Below are 19,330 nucleotides of genomic sequence, written 5' to 3' on the forward strand. Positions count from 1 at the left end.
GCAAAACTCCCAAAGGTGTCAAAAGCATCAGCTAACTTCTATCTAAAACTTCAAATGCGGACATAATTATCTATTTAGATAATAGCAACAGTGCAGATATTAAAGAAGGGGACACATTTCATTCGTAACATTTCAAGAGATGTACAACAGCCATACTGCTGCGATCATCTTCCTAATAACATGGCTTGTTTTCAGTATCACAAAGCATAGCCAAAGGTATGACAAACAAATTTGATGTCTGCCTTCCTTCATACCGATTCCACACACCCTTCAGGGTTGCAACACTATGCACTTGGCTACCTGAACTGAAGAAACCCTAGACCATGGGAACTGGGAGACTGACTGCCAGGGCTGTTTAGAAAACAGTTTCTCTTCTTCCAGTTGTGTTAGTTAATATACTTTAGTTCACCAGCTCCCTCCACTCTTTGCAGAGGTGTAAACTTGGGAGAAATGACACCCATTGAGTACGTTACAAAGTACCAGTAAGCATTTTTCTGCCCAGTTTCATTTATCATGCCCTCAAATCTCCTGCTTTCGGATATTGTTTCTTTGTGTAAGAACTTGAAGGTGGCCAACAGAACTTTGCTATATTACAGCTAAACTGAATCAAAAAGGTCAGACTGCCCTCAGTTTGATACTAACTGCCACGTGCCCGCAAAGTGTCATTAACCACAACTTGCATGCACCCCAGAAATACCGTTGTTTGTTATGGGAGACCTATTCTGTTCAGCAGGCACACCCACACGTGATCAAAAAAATTAGAGAAAAATACTCCTCGAGTCTAATTGCCTTTCAAGACATGATCTGTATCCTTGCCAGCGACACTTTGTCATCATGAGTCTGGTATACAGTGTTGAAAGATTATCCGAGAGGAAAGCACTAAAATCCTGACCATTTTTCTAGAGCAACATTTTGAATTCTCAACAGATGTCACTAATGCACCTGATTTACGGTAACATGCACTTTTACATTTTGTCATTCATATTGACTTTCCATTTGACACTCTCTAATGGGTAATCAAGGTCAACTAAAGCATAATCAATTAGTCTGCATTAATTGGTGCCCAGAACTACATTTTTCTTGTGATTTCCTACATATCCATGTACTGTACATCTTTCAGCTTTCCCCAGAGCCCCCCTCAAGCATGTTGCTTCAGAGTAATTATAATGAGTTAGGATGTCTTTGTTCAATGATATTCTGGCAAATTATTCTCCAGGAGCAGCAAATAGAAGATAGAAACTGGGAATATTTTAAGGCAAAATCTATCAAAAATATAATTTGCTCTCTTACAGTCACACTGACAGATATCTTCAGTGATATCTTCACAGTCAGAATGGCAGGTAGGAAGACAGGCAAAAAAAATTGCATCTCACAGAATGCTACTAAAAAAGAAAAAAAGAAAAAAAAAAAAAAAGAAAAGAGGAAATGTGTTTCTGCTGCAGCCTCTGAGGGTTCAGTTCTTTTTGATATACACCTGCGGGCAAGGGTAGACTTTTCTCTAACTGCAGATATTAGGCCATGAACACCAGGCCACGGACTGAAGAAAGAAAAAAGCTCTTCCCTACCTTACAAAGGTCTAACCAAACCTCTGCTGGATAAGCTCATTTACAATTCACATCTTTTGCTCCACCATACCATGCTTTCTCACTTCCCTCCCCTCCCTACCTCTGTTAAACAACTATCTATCTTATGCCTAGTCATTCCCAGCCTCCCCATTAATTTCGGCAGCATTGTCAATTTGTCTTTGAGTCTTTTGAGAACCACAACTTAACTTTATATGAATCTGAGAAAACTTCTTAAATTCCTAATTTTAATAGTCTTTGCAGAGTTGAGAAAGCCTTCTAGTCATCATTGTGAGCCTTCAGAAAATATGGGAAAAAACACATCAACATAGCTAACATGCCACTGCTTTTTTTTTTTTTTTTTTTTTTTTTTGTGAACAGACAACCTGGATGGCACTGACCAGCTTCCATTTTCTTCATCTTCTGATTCTTCTCTCAAAAGGGTGACAGACATAACCAAAAACGTGGCTCTATCATAACAATATAACTTTTCCCTCCAGTATATTGAGTGCTGATTTCAGTTTGCAGTTAGCCAAGTATGCATGTGGTCTCATTCTCCAGGTCATTAATGAAAACATTAAATGGGATTGATCCCAGGATGTGCCTGACACACAGCAATAGAAACCGATTGCCAGCTCGAATTTGCCTCATTGATTACACCTCCTTGAGCCCACTGGAGCACACAATTGTAGTCACCTGTTTGTCCACTTAAACATTTCACATCTCAGCAATTTGGCTATCAAGATGCAATAGGAAAGCATGTCAAAAGACATCCTGAAATTAAGGAATTCTTTCCTTTTGCCCACGTAATCAATCATCTCATCACAAAAACAATCTGTGGTCAGCTACAACTTGCCTTTGTGGTTACATCTGGGCTGACTGTTCCCAGTCACCTTGTCCTTTGTGTGCCTGAACACGGCTCTTGTGGGATGCTTTTTTGAAGACAAGAGTGAGGCTTACCTGTCTTCAGCAACAAGGAACCTCTCCCTTGCCATCACCTTCCAAAAATGACAGAAAGAATCACAGAATGGTTTGGGTTGGAAGGGATCTTAAGAATCATCTCTTTCCAACTCTCCTGACATCTCCCACTAGACCAGGTTGCTCAAAACCCCATATAAGCCTTGCAATGACATTAGCCAGCTTTTCAGCAAGCTTGAAGGTATCCCTTTGAGGTGCAGCTAGTCACAGGGACCTGGAAACATGGAAGTCACGTGCCTGAAGAATCCATGGCAGTACTATCGAGCACCTCAGCCTTTTCAGTGTTGTCAGTACATCTACCGCCCCACTGAGCAGTAAGCCCAGAGGTTCCCTGGTCTCGCTGCCAGTTTCCAGGAGTATCTTCATACTAATGGTGCTCCCTTTTGACTCAGCAAAGCAGTATTGACTTGTGCAGACAGCAGTAACAACTTGGGAATGACCAGCAGTCACTTTCCTAGAAATCTCACTCTGCAAGTACAGAAACAGCACGCTAACATGAAACCATTCAAAGAAAAAGAAAAGCATGCAGCTAATGGTCTCTGAAAGCCTGACACCCAAAGGTACTCTAAGTCTCTAGTTTAGAGGCTTCATACAATTAGACATTTATTTTGCTGCCATGGAGACATACACTGCCTGAGACACTGATGGCAAATGTCATGAAGCTAACGAAAATTGTCCATGAAAAGGAATGTATCTGTTCATTTTGATGAGATGGGTTAGAGTATTTTGATTTTTGGCACCCAAGACAGCCACATTTAGTTTCAAGGATAAAAGATCCCCTTCCAAACAATATTCGAACTGCTTTGTTCAAGACCTCAATGTGTTGGCACCTGTCAACAATTATTATTGCAGGTCCATCCCCTTCCCCTCACTCCTGCCACCAACATACTCCACTCCCATATAGCAATGTATTGCTATACATTAATATATGATAACAACCAATGCCACCACTTGTTTTTAAACACAGAACACAGGAGGAGAATGAAAATATAAATATTAGTTCACTGGAAGCATTGTGTTTTCCTATTAACAGCACAAAATGAAAAGCTTCCTGGTCATTCTGCATACCACTGACAGTGTACTTCCAGGACAGCAGTACTCTGTGAGGGCAAAGGATGACCAAACTTTGCAGAAATTGTCCATCTGCCCTCTGTTATTTTGAGAAAATGCCTTCTTTGAAACAACTAAGAATCAAAGAGTATTTTCCAACTGAAAGAATGAGAAGGTTAATTAGCATTTATTTTAGCTGTCCCCTAAACCAGACACGTAAACAGCCTAAAATGCCAGGCTTTACTGAACATACAGTCCCATTTGAGACATCCATCACCTTAACCTCTCAAAATTAAGACCAGGTGTCCCATTCACTGAAAGATAATGCGTAAAATCATGGGACATCTCCAAGCCTCACTAAGAACAAAAGCGGCTATGGGGTTGATCTTTCCAGATTGAGAAAAGAAGGATTTTAATTATTTTGCTTGATTCAGTCACCTTAGCAACAATGGCTCTTTGGTGTTCACTGCAACTCGGAGTCTCTTATTCTGACATACAATATAAATGCACAATGCCCAAGTGTACACCCTTTAGGCCAAATAAGAGAAGGCAGACAATGAATTGGTCAGCATTTCTTTCCAGGTATTAGAAAAACCCACAAGCAAAAGACGTCTGGAGGAGAGGCACTACCAGGAAGAGGGAGGATGTACAGAAATACACCCTTGAGCTGATGGAAGCCAGCCATCCCTGACAGAAGAGTCATGCATTGCTTCTACACAACATGGAAATCAGAATCACAGCCCAGCCAAGCACAGGGAACAACACAGCCAACAGCGTGCCCCTATCACGTAAGCTTTTTATCGGCCCATTCTTTCCCGTGTCACACTGTGTGAAGAGGTACTTCTCTGTGATGCCCGCCTTCCCTTTGCACGCTGCCCACTGATCCGCTGCAAAACCGAAGTCATTCTCCAACATCATTCTGTAACAGAAGGAAAAGTTATTGCCCAGCTGACTAGCTCATGGCTCCTAAAGTGCAGTCAAAAATCAAGTTCTGCCATCACAAGGGCAGGGAGTAAACAATGACTACACATCTGGCCACAGGCTGTGAGCAGGTGCTGTCTTTCCTCTCTCACTAGGGCCTAAGGGGTGTTTTAAACCTTTCACAGACAAAACCACCATCATGTTCCTCTTCACAGCCAGAGCAGCTGTCTAACTGCAGTGTCCCTCCCCAGCACCAGCAAGGAAAGGAAAGGGAACTGCCGGGCTTGGGAGCTCACTCAGTCCTATAGCACTTTGGGTCAGTCGGACACAGGGGTACCACGTGGAGCTGCTCCACCAACACCTGCAGCTGCTCATTAGACAATCTGGGGACAGACTGCTCTGAAAAACTGCCTGCTTTGCCAGTTTACAAGTGAGGCCTAAATGCATTTGCAGAAGTCTGTGGCATGTTCAATACCTGCTGGAATGCTTACCACTTTTAGGCATGCTATCTACAACACCAGCATTAACGTCTTCAGCGTTCTTGGTCATGCGATTGCGAGCTGACAGCTCTTACACAAAGCTTTCTCCTGACCACTTCCACAGAAGAGTGGAAGAAGTAGAAAAAGTGTCCATCTGCCTTTGCAATATTCAATAAAACTGTTCTAACACCAGATCTGTTATTCAAATCAAAGTACAGAATTTGCACTTTAAAAAGAACCACACAATGATGTCAGGAAAGAATTCCATAACCTACGGAATTATGTTTACTTAATATACCAAGGAGGTAAGAAAGCACTAGGCCTGATTTATAACAAAAGTTAGTGCTGTTATGAAAGGCTATGGCATCAAATATTATATAACAAATCAAAATTCCTACAATAAAATCACTGCTGATTACCTTAGGGACAAACAAGAACTGCTGCTTAATGATTCATTTTTAAGAAATTGGTCACGGAAATGAAGATGCTGTGCGTGGGCACTAAGATTCCTAAAACACTAAAAGGAAGAAACCATATAGTGAGGATTTCAAGGCCACATGCTGAAAGTTGTGGGTATCTTACCCCTGAGAACTATAAAGCTATATTTAATAAAATCAGCTTATTTGTGACATCAGGGTCATAGTGTTTTATACACTATGCAACTGCGTTCAGAAGAACACAGAAAGTTTTGCTGCATTTTTCCTAGTGTTGAATAGAACTTTGAATACCAGATCTGAGCTCCTAGTTTTAACGGTGAATAAGAGAGGAATTCAAAACTTCTAAGGAGCTACTTACCCATGTCTTGAATTAAACCCATCATTTTATACTGTATCTTCCAGGTATTTTATGAAAACAACATGAAGTACTTTCTATCTGGCACACTTCCTATGATAACAGGGTAGAAGGAAAAAGGAAGGCAAGTGAAAAACAAAAATTTAAGGTCTAAGTGTCATCATTTTTTAAAAATTGGGATCTTGCTGCATAAATCTTTGAGATAAGTTACATCATGAATAGTTTGTTAAAATACAGGTACATTCTCAAACAGAGTTGAGAGCTACTTTTTGGCTTGTCTAGAAGATTGCAAAATTTTGTTTGCAGGTGTCAGACCTATCAGACCAAAAAGCATTTGATCGCCAAGCAAAACAGTACTGTCAACCAAAAGGAGAAGGATTGCTGAAGAAATCAATTTGATGAATTTCTCTATTTGAAGGCTTAATTCAACAACAAGCAAAACAGTACTGAGCTCATAGTTGGCTTCAGGTTCTCTTACATTATTGGTTTTCCCAATGCTTGTGCACTGGTGCAAGAAAGGGGAAGAAGGTGCAAGAAAAGGCGGAATTCATTCCATTAGAACTAAAAGGTTGGGTTGAGATATAGAACTAGAGTGCCTTTTACTTTTTACTTTTTTTTTTTTTTTAAAAAAATCACTGAAGGAAATTGCAACGTATTTTCCCTAGTTTACTAGTTTTGTAGTTCGGTCCATAAAGCCTTAAATGATCAATTAAGTGTTAGTGTAAAATGCAACTGTTCATTTTCACCATAGGGTGCTTACACAATCCTTCCTTTTTATTACAGGCATGATTTTATTTTCAGTGATGGTTCCACGCTGGTCTACAGTATGACACAATGAAGAAGGAATATGACAAGCAGATATCCATACGAAAACCTAGATGAATTATCAGAGTGCCATTTTGAATTAAAACATCCCTGTTTCAAGGCATTCTGGCTTTTTTTTGAGAGAACGTTGAGTGCAGAGATTTCTCAGGAAAGTTGGTTTTGTGAAAAAGCTGTATCACTTCTTTGAGGTAGGGTTGTTGTGGGATGTTTTTTTAAGTTAAAAGTTTAATCCGGTTATTTTTTTAAGTTTAAAAGTTAAATCCAGTTAGATTCTTCAGCAATGCAACTGAAGAATGAGTAGACATACACACTATCACTAGTTACAGTGATTAAGATACAACAAGCATGCTGAAGCTGTTACAAATAGGTGTCTAGCAAATTGCTAAAGCTATTATCTACACTGGCTAGGTAGCTAGCAACAGCAAAAGTATGGCCTTTCATTCTGCAGTCATAATAACCAGTTAACAGTGTGGACAATGGATTTAACCTGAAGAGCTTTGCAACCCCACTTCCAGTAAAAAGGACAGCCTTTATTCTCAGCACTGTACAGAAAATATCATTATGCTTGAGTGTACACAAACAAAAACCTGAGCTACTTACCTTGAGACCAGTAGGAAATCAGAGGACAAAAGATGAAGCTCAGTATTTGCCAAGTGTTGAAAGATAAAGAGTTGTTCTTATTCTTTAAAATATACTGTTTGAGAGTAGGACAGAAAATAGCTTTTAAAACTTTGTCTCCCGAGAAAGCATTTCTTAGTCCTCCATTTCCAAATGGGTTACCTTCAAAATGTTAAGACATCTTTGATAGTTTGTGATTATAATAAAAACAAAATATATCTCGTTCTCTGAAAAAGAAAAAAAAAAAGTAAAGAGAAAGCGGGGCGGGGGGGAGGGGGCACAGATGGGACGGACAGAGATGCCCTACATTACACACAACTGATATTCTCTGATAGCACATGTTTAACAGAAAAAATATTTTGTTTTCACATTTCCTTCCCCAAGAGAACGTTCCTGATATGGAAGGAGTAGCAACTGATGATGTATCAGCCACCTGTAATTTGAAGCTTTTCAGGAAATATTGACAATGAAGAGGTAATTACTGATTTCTCTTCTGTAGGGGTGCACCTAACTCCCCTCTAAAAATCTGTACTTTAAGATAAAAGTTATCAGATCTACCTGGAAGAACTTAAGCACTAAAAGAATGACAGAAGAAGTATCAGTGTGACACTGCATAACAATTACTGAAGGCCCATCCAGTCTGTTTTCCTATCTTCCCATTTCCCACTGACAGAACCAGATGAAAGCTCAAGAACTTCTTTCTATATAATACAGGATAACTTGCTGCATCCTACCTTACTTCCCCTGCATTTTCTCTTCCATAGACTAAGGAAATGACCACAAAAAACAGTGCATTCTGAAAACGAAATGTCAGTAAAGTGTGAAAGCTTCCAACAAAATCAGTAGATTCTGAGGAAAAAAAAAAAAAAAGATTTTCATCCATCGCTAAAGATGGAAAAAAAAAAAAGATGGAAAATGGCAGGTTTTACATACATGGTATAATTTTTTTCTTGTTGTCACAATTTATTTTCCTTTCCCTAGAAGGAAGTGAAGTTGATGTAGCACTAGTCATCTCAGGTTCATTCCTATTACCAGACCTAATAAGGTGACTCTCCCTTTCAAGCAACGAATAGTTGAGGATCCAGTCACATCCCGTTCTATCACATTTTTCTACACAGATCTTGAAAACCTGATGCAGAAAAACTTTAGAGAATCAAAGTAACGTTTAGAAAATTCTCAAGACAAAGACTTGGGAACAAAACACCATAGCTATTGCATTTGTATTTATTTTCCTTTTATCTTACAGCAACTAAAATATCAGCAAGAAACAGACTAAGCCACAGAATCACCAGCTAACCTGGAAGAAGAACAGCATGTCAGGGGAATATGTGAGCCAGGGTAAAGGCAGAGAAATGCCCCCCTCGTCTCAGAACCAGCTCAGCATCTCCTTGCCTGCCTTCTAATAAGAAGGTAACTATAATATTGCAGAGGAATGGGAAAGAAGGGATAGGCACCCTGTTACAGAAGTGTATGTCCAAGAAAAGACTGAAAGCTAAACCCTAGCTTTTCAAAATTGGTAACAGTAACCACCAACCAAAGACAGCAAATATTTGACACATCGCCTCAATCTTGGGGCATACACTAAGGATACATTTTTGCTGATTTAGCAACTAAATGTGACAATTCCAAAGCAAAGAAGTGTTCGGCTTGCTTCTGTACATGTCCTATGACCAAAGAGATGAGGCCACCTCCCTCAAAGTTCTTTCTCACAACTTCCACTGATTTACCTTTATATTGAAGACTCATCTCCTTTATAAGCTCTGATAGAAACATCTCACTAACCATTGCTCAGAAACTACACAAATCAGAAGGGTGATTAGGAACAGAATAAGTCATCTTAAAACAGAAAAGGTATGAAAAAAAAAAAAAAAAAAGAGGTAACAATTGAGAATTTCAACATACCTAAAACGTTCTAGAATTCAACAGGAAGGCGTTCAAATCAGAGTTCAGTGTTCTCACAAGCCAACATTTTAGCAACATCATTACAAAGAAACCATGGCATACTCACAAAAGGAAGTGTTTCCAAGCAACTTTCCCACATGCAGCTCCCAGAAGACCTGTCCCAAACATGCAGGAAGAAAAGCAACATACAGGAAACTTCTTAATTAGGCTGCTACTCTATTAACTTAACCCATCTGGGAACTGCCACCAGTAACTTACTGAGTGTAAATTATCATCCTTTGTTTTACCTATTAAAGGGCTGTCCTCAGTCCCCAGCCCTTCATAGCTGGTCCACAACCTGCTGTGAGTACCCCACCTTGTCCTCTTCCTATCAAGTAGGTTAGAGGGCTGCAGAAGAGGAGCTGTCTCCTTGCTGTACTAGGAGTCAGTTGCTCCAGCTTTGCTTCTCATTTCTTGGGGCATTCCTAGGCACTTGTTCATATGTCACAGATGTGACCTAACTTTGCATCACAGTACTGAATCCCTGAGCTGTTGGGGCGAAAAGACAGGAAATGCTGAATTAAGAGCACAAGAAGGAAGAAAGAACATATATCCAATCCAGGTTTACCAAAAAAAAAAAAAAAAAAAAAAAAAAGTATATTTCCAAATATACTTTCACCAAAAAGTTGATTGTCAGAATGAGCAGAAAAGACAGAAGTGACCTGACACCTGAATACAGCAATCCAATGTTACTGCAAGAGTTAATCACTAAATGTGTTACATTCACTAGATCAAGCACTTACAAAACACTACTATTTCTCTATAAGAGAGATCTGCTTCCCTCCTGGTTGATATGCACACAGACATATTAATAGAATTGAAAGGAGGAAAAAAGAAATACCAGCTGAGCTATGCGATGTGTGTATTTATATAACTTTGCCAAGTAGAGGTTTAAAAAGACAAATCGCAAACATCTTATGACACCAGGAGGAGTGGTGGGACTGCTCCCAACAGCAGCAACACACTGCAGAGCAGGAGCCTGAACTCCCTCAAGCAGCTGACAGCACAACAGCATGTATGGGAAGTCTCTAGAGCCATAAGCCTTGTTTGAAAGTTTAGAGCATATGTTGCAGCTTAAGAAAATACATCAAGTTTATTGGAAAAATATCAATATACTAATGTTAAAAGTCTTTACAGGTACCTGGCTGTCTCCTGGAATGCTGAATAGCAAGAGGTCTGCATGCTTTAGCAGACCTCTTTCAAAATGCATTACGTATCAAAATGCAGCAGTTTTAGAGTAACTTGAATTACTAAGTGCTGTTGCTCGATACAGAAGGAGTGCAGTGAAGGTATCTGTTGTTTTGTAATCAGCTACCTGTGATCTACCTTCTAAGGAGAATTGGAGTGGAGAAGTTAAAAGGTTTAATCTAACTGTGAGGCTTTGATCTGCTAAACAGACATTTTAAAGCTGAATCTGAAAAGACTCAGGGTTTCAGTCTGCTTTTCTTTGTTCCTCCTTGTTCTGTTGTCTAGCAAAAACTGCACGTGCTAGCCTTGTGATGGATTTGACTGAAAAGCCTTTCTTTCACCAAAGATTTCCAATGTATTATCTTGGATGGAAACCTGCTATATAAAACATCATTATATAACAGAGCTTGACATCTTCAGCCCTCCAAGATCTCTTTCTTAATATGATTATGTACTGGCAGAACAAGAAAGATGGCAGATAAAAGAAGGAATTAACTGTAATATTTTAGTTAGCCTATTTATTTCCCCCTTTGGCTGCACTAGATTCAAGTGTTTCGCAAGGTAAATTCACCAATAGAATACCAATTTCTAAGAAAATAAAAAATAGTCCCATATGTTACAATCACTTCCAACATGGACTTTTTTTTTTTTTTAAGGCAAAAAACAGATTTGCAAATGAGCTAGGAATACTCAACATATATCCATGCTACATTTAAGCTTGAGAGATTTGAAATCCCATGGTTTTTTAATAGGATTATCACATGCTGGTGACATTATACTACCTCTGGAGGAGAAGTGGTTATTAGAAGGTTATCTAGTTTGCTAAATGTGCTGACCCTTAAATAGTAAGAATGTGTTTAAATAAATATAGAGAAATAGCAAGTGTCTTAGCTGCTACTCAAAGGCTCCAAATCACCGTCCACTATCAACATTAATGCCCAGGAAAGACTGAACCAGAAGGGTTTCTTGATATTGAAAATGAGTTCATAGCCTAGATAGCTTAGTGGTCAAGATGCAAGGCTGACAGTTTTCCAAAGAGCAAAAAAGAGGCTCACAAGACTTTTGTTTCATGGAGGTAAACCTTGCTCCCATGAGAATAGGGCTTACATAGTAGGACAGTCAGGTGATACATAAGAAAAAGAGGACAACTTTAGCTTCTGCAGATGGAGGAGAATCTTCTCCAAATTTACCAGTTCCAAAACATGGCAGGCGACTGAGGGGAAAATGTATCAGGGAAAAGAAGCAATCAAACAATGCAAAGACTGCGCCCAGTTGTTAAGGCTGTTGAATTTGTAAGTTCTGCCTAATATCCTTTAGGAACACACTTTCAGTATTGTACTGAAGTGTGACACCCTACAATAGGGTGTATGTCAGTTTGAGCACGTATTTCAGTGGCCAAATGCCTACCACAACAGGCACGTAAGGCCACTAACTGGCCACGTAATACCTAGCTTTCCTTTCCTTGGTGGACAATCTAATTGCTAGGTTCAGACTTCCTCTGATTGCTCGAGTTGCTGTCCCTGCCTCTCTGCTCTCCCAAACCGTAACCAACCCATGTCATTACCTGCTTAGTAACAGATCCCTTTGTGCTTGCTGCCCTTCCAGAGCGTAACTTGGGCCGGTATTATTCACTCCTGTTTTCACATCTCTCTTCCCCTGCCAAGTGCTCAGAATAACATTATTCCTATAATTAAGGTATCTGCCCAAACACCCAACTTTAGTTAACAGCAGTGCCAAATTCTCAGATCCTATTTGTATTTCAGCATTTTCTTGTTCTTGCTTAGTACAGTTGCAAAGTCTCTTAATCAAAGTGATTAAAAAAGGGGGGAGGGGAACTTAAAAAGAATTAAGAAAGGATCATTATTAGATTTATACCTAAAGAGAAGCTAGGGAAGGAGGAGGAGCAGAGAAAGAGTTTGAAGTGTCAGATGATTTCAATGAATGAATAAGGACAATAAGAAGCTGCTCCTAAAATAGTACAGAAGCATCTCAAAACCTTTCATCGTCTTTTTTGAGCTGCAAGGAATGGTACAGATCAGAGAATACAGACTGAGACAATCCTACAGCACAAGCACAAAAGCAAGAATATGAACTAAGAGAAAAAAAAGAAGCAGAAATTTTGGATCTGCTATCATTTTACTAGCTAAATTCTATAGCCTGTTTATATTTATTTACCAAGGACAGACAATAACTGCAGAAAAGAAAAAGGATTACTACTCCCCAGATTATTTCACATTCCTGCTGCCATTCTGACCTCTCTTCCTAATCAAATATACATACATAATTGTCTCAGTATCCTAACTAGAACCCATATACTGTGGCTTAAATTATTTGAAGATTGTAGCTTTTCTTCCTCAATTAAAACAAACTTCAATTCCATCAAATGCAACACCAAAATTATGGGCTTTGGGGCAAGAAAAGAAATAAGACAATCAGAGGAAAAGAAAAATCTATTGATTGAAATTCCTCAGCAATAGCTCAGACCTTCCTACAGAAAGTCATTATGGTAGGAAATCACTGTAGAAATCATTCAGCTTGCACAGTGTGGGGAAAGTCACGCGGCACACCACAAGCTGTCAGTGGGACAGCAGGGGACAGGATGCAATCACCTTCCTCTCCTGGAACTTCCAGTGGAGACTGAAAGGAACCAGATGGTTAAACCACAAAACTTTGCTGATACTTGCCATGGGTAAAACATCTCTCAAAGCACTTTTTTCACAATGGTTTACTGACAGGAAGAAAGAAAAGAAAGGTATGGAGAAATTAAGCAACTGTTTTGGTGTGGTCCCAAAACATTTAGCTCTACCATCATTCAAAAAGACCTCATTACCAGCATGCCTTTTTTTTTTTTTTTTCTTTTTCTTTTTTTTTTTTTCTGGCTATTGAATATTGTGATAATTGAATTTTAAAACAAACAAACCATACTATGAAAAAAAGTGTATGAAATGCAAGTCCAACTCAGTATGCCTCCAAGGCACCTTGGCATGCCATATGAATATACCAGCTCAGGTCAGAAAGCTGTTTTCTGTACTAACCTCTACTGTATAATGGGGGCACATACTTCATAACTCCAGCTGGAAAACAGGAACTTGAATCAAATATTGTAGAAAAAACATCTTAAATGTATGAATTAGCTAGATATTATAGAGCCAACAGAAGAGCCATCCGTTGACAGAGAACTGTGATGTCAATCATTTGAATAACATTCTGAAACATTGGGGCTTGCATTTGTCTGTAAGAAACAGACAAATTAAAGCAAGTAAAAGCTAGTGCCATCAAAAAGTTGCCCAAATTCAACATGTCATCTCATACAAAGTACTTGCAAAGTAATATGATGTCATGTGTACCATCTCCCAGCATTACACACTGCATTACAAAGAAGGGCTTGTATTTTAAAGATCAAGAAAAAACAGGATTTTTCACTGAGAACCGGTAGGCCGTAACATTTTTGTAAAAAGTCTTAAATCCATCTGAATATGGGAACTTAAAATATGACTTATGTTGTTCCCTCTACAGTTTAGCCACAACAGAACCAGTTGCACTGGGCAACAAATATTTAACATGCTGCTTTATCAGAGGCTTGTCATGGGAAATAACTCAAAGTAATTTATTTAATAAGATTGCCATGATAGCCAATAACATTTCAACAGAAAGGTTGCTCTTTGGACTAATTAAAACTAAAGCTTTTGAGACCTTTGCGTTCTTTTTTTCCCCTCTGATGTGCCTTCAAAGTATGAAAGACGAACAGTATTTCTGAGGTTGTTTACTAAAGGTAATTTGATAGAGTTTTGAGCTCTACTAATGAGCTCATGTGTCTTGCATATTAAATAAAATGACAGAGATAACGCTGGGAATTCACAGCCCTTGGTTATTGGACCGTATAAAGGAGCAGATCTTGTAAAGGTTGTGACACTCCATCTATCCATTGTGACTTTGCAACTATGTATTTTTACTATTGTTTCCTAAACCCATGTCTGACCACAGCGGACATGGCAGAATGGTTTATTTTGAAATATTCACAATGTGTTCTGTTTTGCTTCTGTTTGTATCGTGAGCCCTCAAAAAAATTATCAGTTAGTGACAACAGATTTACAGAGGAAAAAAATAAACTGGAACTATTTAAACAATATTATCTATGTATTACAATAGACACTATTTATTCAAAAATGCTCTTATGGAAGGTTTCCCTAACTTGAGTGAACAAAACAGTCTGATCTTGCCTGATCCCGCTTGCTCCAAATACTTAACCCCTCATACAGGAAAGTTCAAAAAATAAAGTTTAGGTTTGATTAATTTGTTTCATTCTATGATTCTGTTACCTCATACGTAAGTATGTACTGTACATACACAGGACTGAAAAGGATGAAGGCTTAAGCGAGATCTCAAAGAAAATAAGATACAAATGGTAAGGATTATTTCACATTCAGTGATGGCACAAACATATTATGTCAACAAGTTTTTCTTACTCCAACTGAGACAATTTTTCCTCACAGAGTGGTGTGTGGGAAGAAGAGGATGAAGTGAATATAATATATATAATTATTCAGCTTTGTAAAATAGATGTAATGTCCATTCTTAAATATTTTACAAGACCTAAACTCTTGCTTAGAATCACATTAACATTTTTATCTATGGTCACCTACTTGAATATTTGCTGCCACAGAAACGAAAAAAAGTATTTCTTTAAAGTTGTCTTCTCTGATGGCTGGAAAAGGAAAGTAACATTTAACATGTAAACTGTACAAATTTTATATCATTTATTTTACTTATTTTCTAGTCTGTGTACACAATTATTTTCTGCACCTACATAACATTTTAGTGACCTGTGCTTTTTTTTTCTTAAGATGTATCCTTTAAATAAAAAAAAATAAAAAGAAAGCAAAGGTGGTTAATGCCTCAAACAAATACACAACTACTTGAACTGAGAAGTTAAGAATTTCAAAACTGAAGAAGTTTTTTGTTGTTATTGTTTTTTAAAAACATATCTTTGCTTCCTGAATCATCCGAAAAGAGCATTTGTCAGGTAACATACAAAAAACTATCTAATTTTAACTGTTTTGTTAAGATTTTGCTTAAGCAATGCCTGTAGCAGTCTATCCAGATCAGAGCTCCATCATTTGAGGCACTACATGTATTTATAAGAGAAAAAGAGCCAGCCAAAACACTTTATTGTATACAGTAAAGTCAGCCAGACATAAACAGCTAATCGTGGAGTATCGCAAATTCATAGTGAAATAGGTAGCCAAATGTAGGTCATGATACAACTTTTCATGTAAATGAAGTGGAATGAAATTGAAATAAAGTCTGTTAATTTCAAAACAAAAGATCTCCCATTTGCTCTTTCCCCAAGATATAAATTTGAACACAAAGTTTAAGTGGTACTATTCCTCTTCAAGTTGAAGAAAGTATAGATACATATTTTTCTTTAAGCACCTGAAGTTCCTAAGAAGTATTTTTCCTAATCAAGCATATAAAATTACTGACAGGTTTTCCAGAAGTTTCCTACCACCTGCTATCCCCAACCTTTTGTGTTCACCTCCCACATCCTTTTTCAAACACAAGAAAGGAACGGAAGAGTAGTTGTTGCCAAAATTTGGGGGGGAAAAAAAAGTTTCATTAAGTCCATTTCTGACTTACAAAGCAGAAAAACGTTGGCCTGCTCTATTATTTCCATATGCTTTTCCCCAATGAATTCCTTCTGCTAATACGTGATGTATCCCTTTCTAACACTCACCACATTATCTATTACAGAGACACTTGAATTTTTATTTCAGTTTGCAAATTTATTACACAGACCAGCTGAATGTCTCATTTCTCCAAAAGTATCTTTCCACCCCACTTGATCCATTTCAAGTCACTGATGTTCAAGAAAAAAAAATCAAAAAAGGGAAGAACTCGCAACAAAAAAAGTGAAGAACTCTACTTCAGCAGAAGCTACAAAATGCTTCTGTGGGTTTGCTGAACGAGCAACACACTGGAAGACAAATAGTTACCACAAGCTCTAAGTCTAAACGTGCAACTCTCAAGACAAGATTGCTTCAGATCCAGCTGTATTCTGCTACCACAACATATTGGGTACTGTGTATTTTCTTCCACAATACCTTAAAATACCATTCCTTACACCTGCCCTTAGAGTTCATCGGCTGCATAGGAAGATTTTAATAGTGTTGGACACTTGATTAGTATTTAAGTACCCACCTTTTAAGAATCACATATCTGTACAGCTCATTACCTAAAGTCACTATGAACTCATGCCAGTCAAAATGAGTAAAAATATTTAATAACAAAATCTAAAATTGACAGTGCAAAGGCATGTAGGGATATGCATGAGAGAAGAGGAAACAAAGTCTCACACAAGCTACATATTCCAAGGCTGATAGCAAAAATAGCATTTCTCTTCCTCTCTACATGCCGTAGACACTCAACCCATATGCTCAGGAATGCATTACACTCCTCGCAAGGCAACACGTGTTTGAGAATCTGCAGTATGTTTTCTCCATAAAACCTAACTTTGTTATGCTTGTGGAAAGGCTTATTCAAATTTGTTGTCTGTTGTTTGTTTTTACCTGCCCTCTAACTCCATTAGAAGATAGCTTCAATAATATTCAGTAAGAGCTACAGAGTGCAACAGCTTGTAAGGAAGATTAGGGACTGTCTGCTGAGCAGAAAGTTTAATACGACCCATTAGCAGCAGCACACAGCACACTTGTAAAGCCCTCATGAAAATCTTAATTCATGCTCACTCCTGCCATATGTGATTGCATTCCACTTTGCATGCTGAATCTTAGTTTTTTACATAAAATGTTGCATATTTTGGTCATCACACGTGGTGCAACTGCACAGGTGGGACTGATGTGTTCAGCTCACTGCGGTCACTTCACAGCAACAACCGTCATGGTATCCTTTACAGGCATGAAGCATGGTTAAAGAAATGGTGATGGACTGACTTTTTTTTTTTTGTAATTAATGTATCCTGAAGTGTTTTTTGAAGCCTCTATTTTTAGCTCGTCTCAAAACTGTAACATGCTTCAAGAGGGAATTCGTAGATTTTTTTTCCCTTTTTGCCTTGTCAGTCACAGAAAATGTTCTATTATAAAAATTATACGAAGAAAGAAGGCAGCACAAATGAACAACAACAAAAAAACTTACACCAGGGAAAATTCATAAATGCTGATGCTTGATTCCTTAAAAGCACATCCAGTACTATCAAGGCAATGAAGAAAAAGCAACACCTTTACTAGAGGCTTGACTCTCATTCTGTCAAAATGCACACAGCAGGCAGGTTATTAATACGCTTTCTGAAATGAAATATATACACTGAATGGAAATTTTCCAGAGAAAAAAAAATATAACTTGTGATTAGTTGTGATTCTGAAAAGTTCAGAAGTAATTTGTAGCTGGGACTTCAAATGCCTTGGATTTTACACACTTCATTTGCATGAGCTACTCTGGGATCACAAAGCAGAATGTGGTTTGCAAATACCAGAATTTCAGAAATTCACAACTTGAACTGCCCCAACCTATCCTCTAACTAGTGCTTAGCTTGCACTGAACAATATATTTTTCTCAGTGCAATATATACATTAAAAAGGGTATTTCAATAAAAATACTAGAAAAAAACCTCCACATTGTTCTACCAGAAATCCCACATTCCTCTTTAGATGGACAGATGCTCTCTATTTGAAGAACCAACCCTTCACCCCTCCTACATCGCCCCCCTCCTCTTAAAACCAAACGTCACCACCCCACCTCCACCAAACCCCCTCCAACCCCTTCCTAAAAAGCACCTCCAAATACTTCCCCACAAAAACCACAAAACCAACTCTCCCACCCCCATAAAAAAACTCTCCAAGCAATCAAAAAAAAAATTCTCCTCAGAAAATAACCAAAAGGACACAAAAACACCCCTCAAAAAAAAAAAAAAATGACAGCTGCCTTCCCACAGTCCCTCCCCAACCCCCCCCCCCCCTCCCCAATCTCTGAGACTACCTCTATATAATTAGCATGAAATAGGAGTAACAGAAAATTCAGCCTTTATTGCCTAGCTGACAGTGTGAGCAATACGCATTCATAAAGGACCAAAACCAACTCCTGAGTAACATTCAACTGGCTCCATTAAAAGTTTCAGACCTGGTGCAAGCAGGCACACAGCCCAGCTGTATGTGGCAGCTAGCTACGAATCCTGTTTCAGAATTCTTCATTGTCCCAAGCATTACTATCTCCTAGGCCTCCACCAAAAAGTCTAGCTTCTACAATTTCTTTCTTTTGTACTAGGAGCGAGCAACTCGTGTTTCTCCTTGAATGCCTCTGAAGGTCATTCATCAGAAAGGGAAATAAATTAAGGAAACATGACTTTTCCTGCAGTTCAAATTCAGCCTTGGTAAAGTCCTGCTTCTTTCTGCCACACATCTTGAACACAGTCTAAAGAAACTCTGTTCATAGTGTAAGAGGGGAAAAATAAGGAGTTATTTTCTGCATACACAGGGAAAGTTAGCCTGTCCATTCCTATAGTATCAAGGGTGCATCATCTATGCCATTTCACATTTTAGTGGGCTTCAGAAGGAATGCTTGTGCTAAAGTGATAAATAACCGATAAAGTTGTCCAGACAGCTGCGTCTGAATTTCTGAAATCATCTATGTCTGCTACATAAAAATAAGGGACTTGGCGTAGCATTTATTAGTAATGACCTGTCCGTCAAGTTACATGGGATATTAACTTGCGTGGATGCTTCCAGTTCAATCAAAAGAATAAAACCATAGGAACCCAAAAAAAAAAGAAAAAAAAAAAACTGATCTGGGAAGATAACCTGAAATTTCAACATTAATAGGCTTCTAGTTTATTTCCTTAGTTTTATTTTATCCTTTCTCAAGCCACTCTAACCATGACAAGAACACAGATGTAATAATGTGTTTGTGTATGCATAGCCGTTAATATTCTAGCAAATAAAATATAAATTTGATGGATATTCTACACAC

The sequence above is a fragment of the Netta rufina genome (genome assembly GCF_964035555.1).
Source record: "Netta rufina genome assembly, chromosome: 1".
Classification (NCBI taxonomy): domain Eukaryota; kingdom Metazoa; phylum Chordata; class Aves; order Anseriformes; family Anatidae; genus Netta; species Netta rufina.